The sequence below is a fragment of the Dermacentor variabilis genome, chromosome 3 (assembly GCF_050947875.1).
Source record: "Dermacentor variabilis isolate Ectoservices chromosome 3, ASM5094787v1, whole genome shotgun sequence".
Taxonomy (NCBI): Eukaryota; Metazoa; Arthropoda; class Arachnida; order Ixodida; family Ixodidae; genus Dermacentor; species Dermacentor variabilis.
Window position 1 is genome coordinate 65,328,129 of NC_134570.1, and position 12,504 is coordinate 65,340,632.

The 12,504-nt window shown below is 45.4% G+C and overlaps 1 protein-coding gene and 1 long non-coding RNA gene across 4 annotated transcripts in view; one reads left to right on the forward strand and one right to left on the reverse strand.

The window, feature by feature from the left end:
- The window catches only part of SK (small conductance calcium-activated potassium channel), a 526,806-nt gene that overhangs the window by 271,491 nt on the left and 242,811 nt on the right, over nucleotides 1-12,504 (reverse strand). The window lies entirely within an intron of this gene.
- LOC142573975 (uncharacterized) overlaps nucleotides 939-12,504 on the forward strand; it is a 41,514-nt gene continuing 29,948 nt past the window's right edge. Inside the window, exon 1 of the long non-coding RNA XR_012826383.1 lies at nucleotides 939-994. This is a non-coding gene — a long non-coding RNA (uncharacterized LOC142573975). The remainder of the gene's footprint in view (nucleotides 995-12,504) is intronic.

Sequence of the window (12,504 nt, forward strand, 5' to 3'; positions counted from 1 at the left end):
CCGACTAATCGACTTGGTCTAGTCAATTACACTAACTTTACTAGGGCAACACTTAAGCGACGCAGTGGAGGGATGTATAGATCAATCTTCGACCACACGGAGTTCTTTCCGCCGCACATGCGTTCTTGCATTCCGCCCCCGACAGACACGAATCACCTAGGCCGAGAAATCGAAACCTTGACATCGGACACCAAAACTGAACGACGTAGACGTCGAGCCAGTGTGGTATAGGAGGCTTCCGACTACATAATTAACCGAATCGCTCTAATTGCGTTTCTCGCTGATGTATTTTCCAGGTTATAAATTCGCCGAAGGCCGGGTGGTCGTGAAGCGGGTGGCATGTTGTGGTAATAGGCTTCTTGGCGATTACGCGCTCGCTTTTTCGTTAACCTCTGCTAGCGCGTTGGCGCGACCCGTTAAAAAAGTTATTATAACAAGAAATACCTGTCCAAGGAGTATGAAGCAGCGGAAGCGGTCATATTTACGCTCAAGTACACACGTGAAGAAGCAACAAGTGCAAAATTCAGCAACAAGCAACAATAATTAAGAACGGCCAACATTTGAGAAAGCCCAGTTCCAGTGGACAGCACGCCGGACGCGTTCGAAGCGCCTACGTGGCGGAAGATAAAATATTCTCTTGTTGTACTCTGCTACGACGGTTCGCGGCGCGCTAAGCAGTGCCTTTTTTTATTAGCTTTGTCTCCTCGTCTCGCCTTCCCCGAAGACAATTGCACGCCCATGAAGCATGGGGAGGACACCGAGCTAAATTTTATCATGGAAATTATTTTGAAACGTCACAATGGCTGTCTCGCTTGCTTTGACCTTTAATTCGCCCCGTGTTGACGTAAGCACGTGCGTAAGCAGGTGCGTAAGCACGCGCTTTCAGGGCAGCAGTATAATATAAGAAATAAAACCGGAATGATGTTGAAGGCTATACGTGCTCCCATACGAGTAAATGCATTTATCGGGTGCTCGAAGTACACCGAAGGCAAAGGTAATAAAATTTTAACCTCTCTATTTCGCAACAAAGGGCCCTTTACTGAATGATGCAGTCAGAACTATACAATCGCGTTTCCTCATAAGGCCTCGCGAATGGTAAAGTAAGTTTTTGCGCCATTCTCGGTATGATATCGCACAAATCACCTGGAAACTTCGCAGCGTAGTAAATATACGCTCGATATTTCTGCAACAAAGCAAGTAAACGCAATACCACATATTTACTACAGGATGTTTTTGCAGCGCAAGAATGTGTGCCTCAGCACTCAAAGTATAATGAGGCCTGTAATGCCTGAACGCGAGTACCCAGTCCACTACTGTTATAAGTACAATAACGTGGCAGTGTTTGTGCTAGTGCCGAAAGTGCAAATAACCATGATTACTCTGACCTATAGTGTACAGAAACGACAGTTACAGCAGTTCTTCGCTATTTCGAAAGCGCTACTAGTTACAATAGAACTGAGCATAAATCGGGAAGAATTCACGTATATATGCAGGGCCAGGATGCTTTTCTTTTTTGACTCCTCGCGATTAGCCTGTCCGAAATCGAGGTGGTTTCGAAACTTTGGGAAGAAGTAAGCTGCTTCACTGGGTGAACTTTACTACTGCCCGGTTTCAAATTCAGTAACATTTATTGCTTAAAAATGTGCGCCCGAATACGCGTGCTAATTTCAGCTGAATCTCATAAACGGCTCGCCCGTTTTCCCGTTTGTAAGCCTTATTTTCTACACAGCTTAAGGCGCGCTGAGACGCGGAGCGCGCTTTTGTCAAAACAACTTAAGAGGCTATTTTCGGAGGCTGTGCAAGTTCTCGAGCTTACTACCCTAATCCGGATCGGCACATAATCCATGCAGACAGCGCTACATGCGCTACTTCGTGCATACTGCCGAAAGTGGCACAACCTGGTTGTACGACAGCGGGCGCGGAGATCAAGAAAAAAAAAAATTGGCGGCGCATCCATCCTTTGGAGATTATTTGCGACGTTGATGGGATCTGCAATATTTCTTGTGATGGGTGTGTGGTCGGCAACGGGGATATGTTTTATATGTTATGGTGATTTTTACGACAATTGTTGTATCTTCCATGCCAACCGTAAATCGCGAAACCTTATGGACACGTCGGACTAATGATACAATCGGCATCGTAAAACAGGCCACAATGCCGAATGATACCACTGCACAGCATATCTTGTAGTTACTGTAAGCACTGAAACCAATGTACCCCCGTTGAGAAATCGCAGCAAACTCCACTATCCCTTGTAGCTGTGTTCCAACACAATTGCAGTGCCTATGCATCAAGCAGCCCCCGCCCAACGTGGAGATGTTGCGGCAGGGGTGCTATCGCATTGATTTATTTGAGGCTGCATACTCCTTGTGTCAGCTTGGTACGTTTATATCCCTCTTTCTCTCTCTCTTGGTACATCTATTATAGGGGAGTGGTCAAGAATGGACTATCACATAGGCAAGGCTGAAGTTGGGTGTTAGGACACATAACGTTTCTCTCTCTCTCTCTCTCTCTCTCTCTCTTGTAACCTGTGGGCCATGCCCAGTGGCCCATGTCGCCTGCTCAGCAAGTTAGCGGCCAGCACATACATCGTGGCCCAAGCGAGCAGATAACTTGGGCCACTGCGTATGGTGAAAGATGTTAAGTACATACCGCAAGCAGGGTGAAGCTCCCATAGAATTCTAATCGCAAGAAAGATAAATAAATAAACAATGTTATCTTAATGAACTTGGCTTTCTTATGTTACTTCACGCACTTACACCAATGTGGAACACATTTTCTTAAGAACGTGACATGCATTTCAAATGTCTGTGCTGTTCCGCCTCTGTCATGTCGGAAAGGGGCTCAGGCCCTCTTCCATTCACAGGGTTTTCATCTCGGTCCTCACAATCACTGCGCTTTCGAATAACCCGATGACGAAAATAAATGTGTATTTGTAGTATTTGTAGTATTTGCAGTATCTTTAGTATTTGTAGTATCTATGTACGTCCCTATCGGATCTCTTTCACGCCAACAATATATGCACGGTCTAAAGAGCAGAGCATTGGACTGCTGTGCTGTGGAGACCGGGTTTGAAACCAACTGTACCACCAACTTGGGTCAACCCGCCGTGGTTGCTCAGTGGCTATGGTGTTGGGTTGCTGAGCACGAGGTCGCGGGATCGTATCCCGGCCACCGCGGCCGCATTTAGCCCCCGCACCCGTGTACTTAGATTTAGGTGCACGTTAAAGAACCCCAGGTGTTCGAAATTTCCGGAGTTTTCCACTACGGCGTGCCTCATAATCAGAAAGTTGTTTTGGCGCGTAAAACCCCATAATTATTTTTTTTTTACTTGGGTCACTGGGTATGTAGCACTGGCTATGTGCCGCTCTTCAATGAACCTTTCTGACGTCAACTTTAGTCGCTGGGTTTGTGTGACTAGATGTGTGTCGTTATTTATTATAATCATAACATATAAAACATCTTATAACCTGGTGCAGCAATACGGCTAAAATAGTGGGGTATTCAAGATTTGAGCGCATGCTTCGCGGTATTTCAAGTGTTCCCTGCAGTGCTCATTGACCTTATAAAACGTGAACCTCTTGTACGTTTTGCCATCCGTGTACGTGACAATATAATGACCAATTACATTTCTATCATAAAATTAAATGCTAATTGCATTAAGTCAGCAGTCATATCCGAAGGATTGATACGTCGCCAATTAAGTTTTATTGACTGGGTTTGTTCGCACAGTGCTGGAAGACGCGCATAGGAAATTTTAAATGCGAGACATCCAAGACATAAGTGATATTTCTTCAGCACACGAAATCAAGCTCCGTGGCGCCGACAAGCACCTTGACCATACCATCAAGCATTGAATCACCCTGAGCTAGCTGAACTGTCTATCTCGTTCAACTTGCTCATTTGGCTATCTTCTATATTTGTGTACCAGGCTGTGTGTATTTGCGCGTGTGAGTGTGTGCGGGGAGGATTTAACCAACAGACGTCGCTGTCGTCGTTGGAGTGCTATGAGAAAAATGCCACTGATTTCTAGCTACGTTCTTTTATAAACATTGGTTTCTTCAATTGTGTTCTTGTATGCATATTTTATGCGAGCATACGTTATATCGATCAACCTATACTGCGTCAGAAATTCGCGGTTTCGTCTGGAGGCGAATAATTCACAGACATAGCAATGTTTGGCGTTGCGTTGGCTGCGTCTCAGAACGCTGGCGGGACGAGGAACGATGCCCAAGACGTTGCAGGCGACGCGCCGTGATGATTACTTGAGATTAAACCGAAGGAAGAACTATCAGCGTAGGTCATTGCCCAAAGTAAGGACGACAAAGATTTGGCTCGACCTCCACTCTCCGTTAAACTCAGTGCAGAGCGCGCAAAATGGTGTGGTGCGCACACCTGCTCTGCTGGAACGCTAATGTGCGCGCGCGCAAACCCTTGTGGCAGCAGTGAAAACCAGAACGATTCCCTGGCTTCTGCACAGCCGATTGAGTGAGCGGAGTGTGACAGCGCATCCACTGGGCCTCGTCGCTTTTCTAGCCAAGCGCACTGCGGGTCCCTCCGCCCGTGGGACGCCCGTGAGCAGTCAATTGCAGGACAGCACGACGGCGCCGATGGCGGTGCCGACGGTGGCGACGTAAGTGAGCTTCAAGCGACTCTATAATTGCTGTCACAATAAAATGAGTATGACTAGATCGGTGGTCAGCGCCCAAAGGCTATCTGGGTTCTCGAATGCCAATGTGTCGGCTTCGCCTCTATAAAGGTCAGCTTACTGTGAAACACGCTTCTGGTGGTTATGGTGGCGATGGGCTGGTAATGGTGGATGGAAACTACAGGTGTGGTGTGCATCTAGTGCCAGGCTGTTTGCGATTTGACATGTGGCTCTAAACATGTGACATGTGTGTGTGTGTGTGTGTGTGTGTGTGTGTGTGTGTGTGTGTGTGTGTGTGTGTGTGTGTGTGTGTGTGTGTGTGTGTGTGTGTGTGTGCGCGCGTGTGTGTGTGTGTGTGTGTGTGTGTGTGTGTGTTTCAGACGCTCAGACATGTGCAGTGTGCTTTGGGGCCTAGTGGCCAGGACACATCGGACAGAACAAGCGCTTCAACGTAAAAGCCAAGCATGCATTATTATTATTTTACCTTCTATCCAACCGAGCCATCAATGCCGAAGAAGTTTCCTAAGAGGTTCTTGCATCCACTGAAGAGAAATGGGGCTGCAGCTGGAGCGCCGCTCAGCAAGCCATATTAGAGCATATAAGACTCGACTAGTCTACAAGACGAGTAAATCCGCCTAGCTATCTGCACAAAAAGAAAGCAAGCAAGCAAGAAAGAAAAACTCCGAGCTTCATTTTTGATGAGTAAGACTTCGCGCAACGTCGTCAGCTCTAACACAGTCATTTAGGACGTATTCATGCCTACGCTACGTGTCAGCCTAGGCCCTCAACAAAATTTGCCCACATTCGTCTAAGTTCTACCGACATTTAATTGGAAAAGCCTCCGAGTACTGCGTGGTGAGCTCCGATGTCGTACACATGGTGTCAACACTCAGACCCTCGCATTTGACGCAGCAGTGCCGTGGGTCGCTTGTTGAGGCGTCTTGAGGACGGTTAGATTATGGTTAGCCGCTGAACATTTAAATGTGGTGTTTGGCAATGACCACAAAATATTTTAACAGAACACCGTATACATGTAGGCGTGCACGAATCGTATCCTGCAGTGGCACGGTACAATCGATCTCTGTTCAGCCCTGCTGATGCAAATGACGTCTGCCTTATTACAGGAGTGAGACTGGTGACGTAGAGTTGATTGCTTCGTTAATTGGCAAACAGCAGTTTAAGGGTGCAGTGCTTCTTCGTTCTGGCCCCAGTGATCACTCACTAGCTATCGAACTTGCGAGCGCCTATTCGTGCGCCTAATCAAATTCTGACAGGCGTCTCTGCAGCAGGTGTCAGCGCCGAACTTTGGAAATCACACTCGGAAGTCAACGACATCCGTAGCGTTCTGCAGCGCGAGCCGGCAAGCAGCAGACGTCCTGCTCGTTTACTGACGTCACTGCGCTTTGTAAAGGCAGCAGAATGAGGACTCAGTATGTTTCTGCGCGGAGGGATGACGTTGCACAGACGTCAGCCGCGACACATGTGACGTTTGTGGGACGACAGATATCTTCTGACACCCCGGCTCAGTACAGGAGAACACCTGTGGAGCGCAATGCGTCGACTGCTTGCCTTAAAATGAAGCTGAGTTGGAGGCGCGGTGTGGTGGAAACGAGAAAAAAGAAAGAAGGAAGAAAACGCAACGATGAGCGCTTCACATAAACCGCGCCAATAGAACGTGACGCGAACACTCTATACATTAGAAGAAAATGGTTATTGTTTTAGACTTATTGTCTCCATTAGGCAGCGCTGCCCATTTCGTCATATTCACTTTGTGTTGATCATATTTACCGTGGTATTGAAAAGAGGTTATGCATTTTGTTCTCGTCAAGAAAAATAAAAGGAAAAAAGTAAAAGTCAGCAGTGAGCGCCGCTTGCTTCACCTTCTCGTGTTGCTTTTTTTTTCCTGTGCTGTTGGTGCATGCCTTATTAAATCATGACTCATTGCTGCAAAGGAGTACGCTCGAATAAGAAGTTTTAAAACGGGCTCGTTGTTAACGCGAGGAGCAGTGTTTTATGCTCCCACCTACCGTCGCGTGCTGAATTGGTGGTGGTCCCTTCTGCAACGTGAATTATGCAGTCACAAATGTAATATGCGTATCGTGTCAGTTTACGGTAAAAATTATGCGATATTGCTATGTAATGTGTGTTATTTCTGTACTAATGATACGGAAAACATAAGGAACTTTCGGGCACCATACGCAGGCTTGTCAATGAGGTGTACATGGCTCCTTCTTTCGAATTTATAATTATCAATATCGTTAGTGTTATTATAGTTATAATTATTCGAGAGTTTTAGAATAGGGGCCCCAATAGTTTGGGGCCCCAAAGGAGCTTTGCGGGTGTTAGCGTTGGGGCACGTAGTAGCGAAGAGTTTTAGAATAGGGTTTTACGTTTGCGGATAGCGTCTTGTGCTGACAGCGCCACTACGGCGTCAAAGAAAAGCTATTAGAAATAATTAAATAAAATATACCATTTTATGATAGGAATAATAATTTTGACTTTCGTGTATTCGCATTTAATTACAATTTAGAGGTTATTCTGTAAGCAGCAAACAATTAGTTGCGCTTAGTTTTGAGCAAACCAACTTTACTAGCCTTCACCAGCCAAGCTTAGCCGTGTTAGGCCTACGAGCCATAAAATCCAAAATCGAATTCAAAATCAGCGGCGTCTAATGAGTCAATCTTCATAACACACGCTAGTTGAGAGAAAGCGATAACCGCAGTCACTTCTCCTAGCTTGCGAACTTCACGCGTTACCGCGAATCGTACCCAGTTTGGTGCTAGGTTAGAGCCGTCGCTTCGATGGGTGCCGCCATGTTTGCCGACGCAAAACTTTTGGGGCCGCTATTTGGGCTCCTGCTAAATCGGTGAAATAGCGTTCCCAACGCAAAACCCAAAGGCAGTTTGCGTCTTGCGCATGCGCAGTGGCTTCGACGCTATTTCCTTGGGGCCCCAAAACGTTTGGGCGCCTATTCTAAAACTCTCTATTATTGTCACGGTGCATTCTGACAGGTCTGCGCGCGCAGGAGAGATTGACTTAGAGGAAGTGGCGGAATATCTACTGTAGCTGTGACCTTTGTGCCAGCCTGTATGTTTACCGTTAACTACTCCCAATCTAAGTAATTGTACTATAAACGCTTGTACACCAGGTTTCCGTCTTCCTAACGATATTTTTATTGTTGAAAAGTAACAGACTTTCCGGCCGAAACCAAGAATTAATGTATAGTTTGCGCAAGTAAAAGAAATGACAAATCATAATTACTGAATGTTTCCTAGAAAAACTGAATCTCTCCTTAAGTATGAACCCGTTACTGTTGCCATGGATATTAATAAAAAGCGGCAACTTTGACCACAATACAGAAAATAAACATAAATAGTAACAAAACGGAACGCGCGAAAGACTGTCACACAAATACATATTACAAAGATAGCTTGCTTACCAGGCACGCGTAGGCAGGCGGTTTATTTGGAAATAACTAGTTAGGAAGGAGACGCCGAAGTCTAGCCCTGACATGGCGGGAGGTATGATCAGGGCAACGCTTTTTTCTATCATTTATACCTCTCAAGAAGTCTTTGTCTTTCGCGCCTGTTTCCACACTTGCTAACGTCGTAACTAGCTAACTAACACCAATTGGTTACTTACTCTAGGCAAACTATCCCTGCACTTTCTTTACAGCCCGCACTTCCCAAGTTCAAATGTGGCGCGATGCAGAGGTCAGAGGAGCATACGTCGCCACCTCTCGGCAGGCGATCGATTTTAGGAACGGCGCATCGACTTCGGTCTCGCGACTGCGAAAAGCTGGCGTCTGTCCTCGTTGCTAATTTTTTTTTTCTTTCGTTGAGACGCGCCTCCGAAAGCATCGACGTGGGGCCGTGCGGATTTCGGAGGCCGCGTCTTGCTTGTAACTTGCGCCGCCAGATGGTGGCACCGCACTGCGTGCGCCCATGTCTGTGCGTTGCGGAACCACATGTTTCCCCACCTACCCACTCCCTCGCGTGCCCGTTCCCTCCACCGTCCGACGCCTTGGGATGGCACGATTATGCGAGGGAACGCGGGAAGACCGAACGACTCGTTTTCCACCTCCCCTTTCGCTTGGAATTTCGCGCTTGGCGCTAGTTGCTGACAGCGTTTACTCGAGAGCAGCCACTTGTTCAAAGCGAACATCGCAATCGCACATCAGGTGACGGGATGTTTCCTGGAAAATATACGCAACGTGCCAAGGGATCCTGTTAAAAAAAAGTTAAATCATTTTGATTGGTCTCTTGCTTTGAACATTGTCGTGTATTTATAGAGCAGCGTTACGTTTCAGAAATGTTCACGTCACGAATTCATAGTTCAGCGTAGTTTGTATCTCGGGATAATATCTTTGCAGCAGTTGAGGAAGTAATTCATTTTTGTTGAAAAACGCTGGTACCTGTGGAGCGAGAGAAAATACAAAGGAAGGGATTTGAACGGGAGAAGCGTCCGGTTGTATACCATACAAAGGTTAAGGAAGCAGAGGGAATAGACAGATGACAGAGAAAAATGAAAATAATTCAAGCAAGAAAGAGTGCTCTACTGACTTTGGGAAGTAGCATGGGAGAAGAAAGAACATATATTAATCATCATAATTATTCATATAGTTGCTGAACCACGATATTGGTGGCTGCTGCTAACACTGTGCCGAGTTTCCCATTGTTATATATTAAATCACACTAAACGGGCTCAACTCACCAATACAGTCATAGTAGAAACTAGTTCTAGAGCCCTGTTTTCGAAAGGGAAGACAGTATCCGCTTTCTGAGAGAGCTTCAGGTTTGGGATGTTGCTTGCGTGAACCTATATGCACTGTTTGTAGCTTAGTGCAAAATAATATGTTTCTTAGCTCGTGAAAGTATGCGCTGTATACAGGGTGTTTAAGCTGTCTTTAGCCAGAGTTTAAAAATATGCCCATACACTCTGGGACGACGCGACCAAATTCATGTTGCTCACTTTTGTATTTAGTGTGTCACGCTATCTTTTCTATTTTGCTTAATTCGACAATTAGTCAAGATTAATTAACCAACTTCTGAAGCAACGAAGTTAGGCAAAAAAATCCATTTAGAAAGTGGTAGAGCGCTTTTCAAAAACTCCGGTTAGGCACTTTCTAACTTTCTATCTAATAAGTATTAGTGTTATTAAACTTACTGCGGATGCCCGCGAAATACAAAAAAAAAAAAAACACGTGACACACCCGCTTGCGTGCAGTGATTGCAGTGCTTCCAAACTGTCCGCGTACAAACGAACATAGCATCTAGGAGCACCAATTATCTAATTAATGAAAATACAAAAAATAGCGAGACACACTACATGCAAAAGCGAGCATTATGCATTTGGTCGGGTTCATGTTTGCTTGTGCGTGCGTGACATGGTGCTTGTTAATTTAGTTAAAGCAGGTTGGCGGGTTTGGTGGTTTGAATCCATGATATATGTGTAAGCGCGACTGAACGAGGACTTAGAAGTTGTTTGTCTGTTTCATTCTACGTCCTCGAGTTCCTTTCTATGTCCTCGTTTAGTTGCGCTTACACCTTCTATCATTGTAATTTAGTTAGTAAGCGAATGTTTACAAGCTAATAAGGACGATAAAACTAGTATCTTTATTTCGTATAGCTATCTACTAGTTTGCTATCGCAATCGATGCTTCGGCTTTCTGGAGAAACTGCGACTTTCTTTTATTTAAAAAAAAGAAAATCGACCTTCGCATTCGGTACACTGAAGCACGTGTCTAGCTAATTAGTCGAGCTCGTCGTTATAAAGTCATTTACAAGGTGGCGCAACATATGCTATGCGCAACGGCTGGGCATCGTCAACGAAGCCGCATTAAATTGCAAATGCACGCGAGCTTCTGCATCTCCTTACGAACATACTTGTTCCAACTTCTTAGGGCACTTCGGCGTTCTGCGAGATCATCATTAGCCTCAAAAACTTTTCCACGAAATATCAATCTCTTCGGCATGAATATTCAAGAACGAAGGACACCTGAGCTATGCGAGTGTTGGACGTAAGCCTCCCGGTGTCCGCTTAAGTGACAGATTTTGTACTGCCGTGAGCGGTTGAAGCGCATTAGATTAGTATGACTGAGATAAGTTTATGAAACGAAGAGAATTCATCACAAGGAGTTTGGAACGGCACCCAAAGGAAGGCCGCCCGAATACCTTCTTTGAATATCGTATTTCTTGCATAGGGCAGAGCTCTGTTATCAGATCTTTGCGATTTTAAAACCGCAGAAGGCGACAGCTGGTCTTGTATAAGTATGCTGGAAGATGTAGATAAGGGATAAGGGAGCACGTTAACAGCTGCCGCCTAAAGGAGCAGGAAGCTAGAGCGGTGAGATAGGAAGCCTACAAAAAAAAAATATGAAGAAGGAGGAAGAATGAAAGATTACATGGCACAAAGATGGCAAGGGTCGATACGTTCCACACGACAGCCTGCGGTCGTCAACATAGCTACGTAAAATTGTAACACGTGGCGTTAGGACTTGTACTATAATAGCCAAATACATGACGTTCCAAGTATTACTCCCATGCCAGGCCCCCTTTCCTGGGCTTTATGAAACCAAATACGAAGCCCGCAAAGGCGTATATTATTAGATTATTGACCGATCGATGGATACGATGATGATATTTTCCACCAAAATTTAATGTTTGAAGTAAAAAGTCTTGTTCTGAGCATCTGAACACGAACACACACACAAAAAAGAGAGAACAATCAAGGCCATGCTTTTTCCCGCAATATATCGGAGCCTTCATCACGCACTCGGAAACTTTCGAAAAGTTTACTGTGCTTCGAGCTTGCATATTCACAATGGTAGGTAATTAAAGCGAGGTCACGAATTAATATGCACTGTTTACACGTCACCTTAGGAACTTATTATACGTTAGGAACATAGGTGGATATGCTCATGAGTAGCTCGTGCTCGTGCTCATTGGCTCGTACTCTCTCATACTGATTGCACAGGCGTCAGATTGAGTGTGAGTGACGAAAGATTTCAGTGGATATGAGCATAAACATTAACGCGAGTTGAAATTGTAGTCAGCGATGGCGAGTTTAAGAGAAAGTGAGTGAGTGAGTGAGTGAGTGAGTGAGTGAGTGAGTGAGTGAGTGAGTGAGTGAGTGAGTGAGTGAGTGAGTGAGTGAGTGAGTGAGTGAGTGAGTGAGTGAGTGAGCGAGCGAGCGAGCGACGGTAAATGTAAGTGGAAGTGACCATCAACGCCGATGAGTGCTGGTGAGAATTGGTAGGAGCGTGAGTGCCGACCAGCGTGAGTTTATGCACATCGTCCTAAAAAAAAATATCGGTGAGTGAGTATGAGTGAGTGTTCGCCTATTCATGCTTAAGAAGTAGGATCGAAAGATCCAACACAGGATCCTAATCCACGACAACGCACTCAGGGACGATAAATTACGACCTGATCAACCTGACGACTATCACAGATGACTGAGGGACAGCACATTCCATAAATCACTGTTGCAGTACTTGCGTGGAACGAGCCTCCATGCTCACATGTATTCCCACATTAGTTGAACATCTTGAAGGGGCGGCGCAAGACCAATACCAACTCGCCCAAATGTTGATTCTTCCCACATTAGGCCGGGTGGCAGCCAAGCAAAAAAAAAAAAAGTGAAGAAAAGAAAAGAAGTTTCATTTCCGCATGAAGCAACATCGGACCATTTGCGAAATTTCAAGGAGATTGAATGGTGTACTGCCCAGAGCACACACATACCATGTCATTGATGTTGCTGGCACTGTTATTTCTCAGATTCGTTTCTAGTTTGACGTTGTTTTTAATGCGAGGCATTCTTTGCGAACTTCAAGATCTATCTATCTATCTATCTATCTA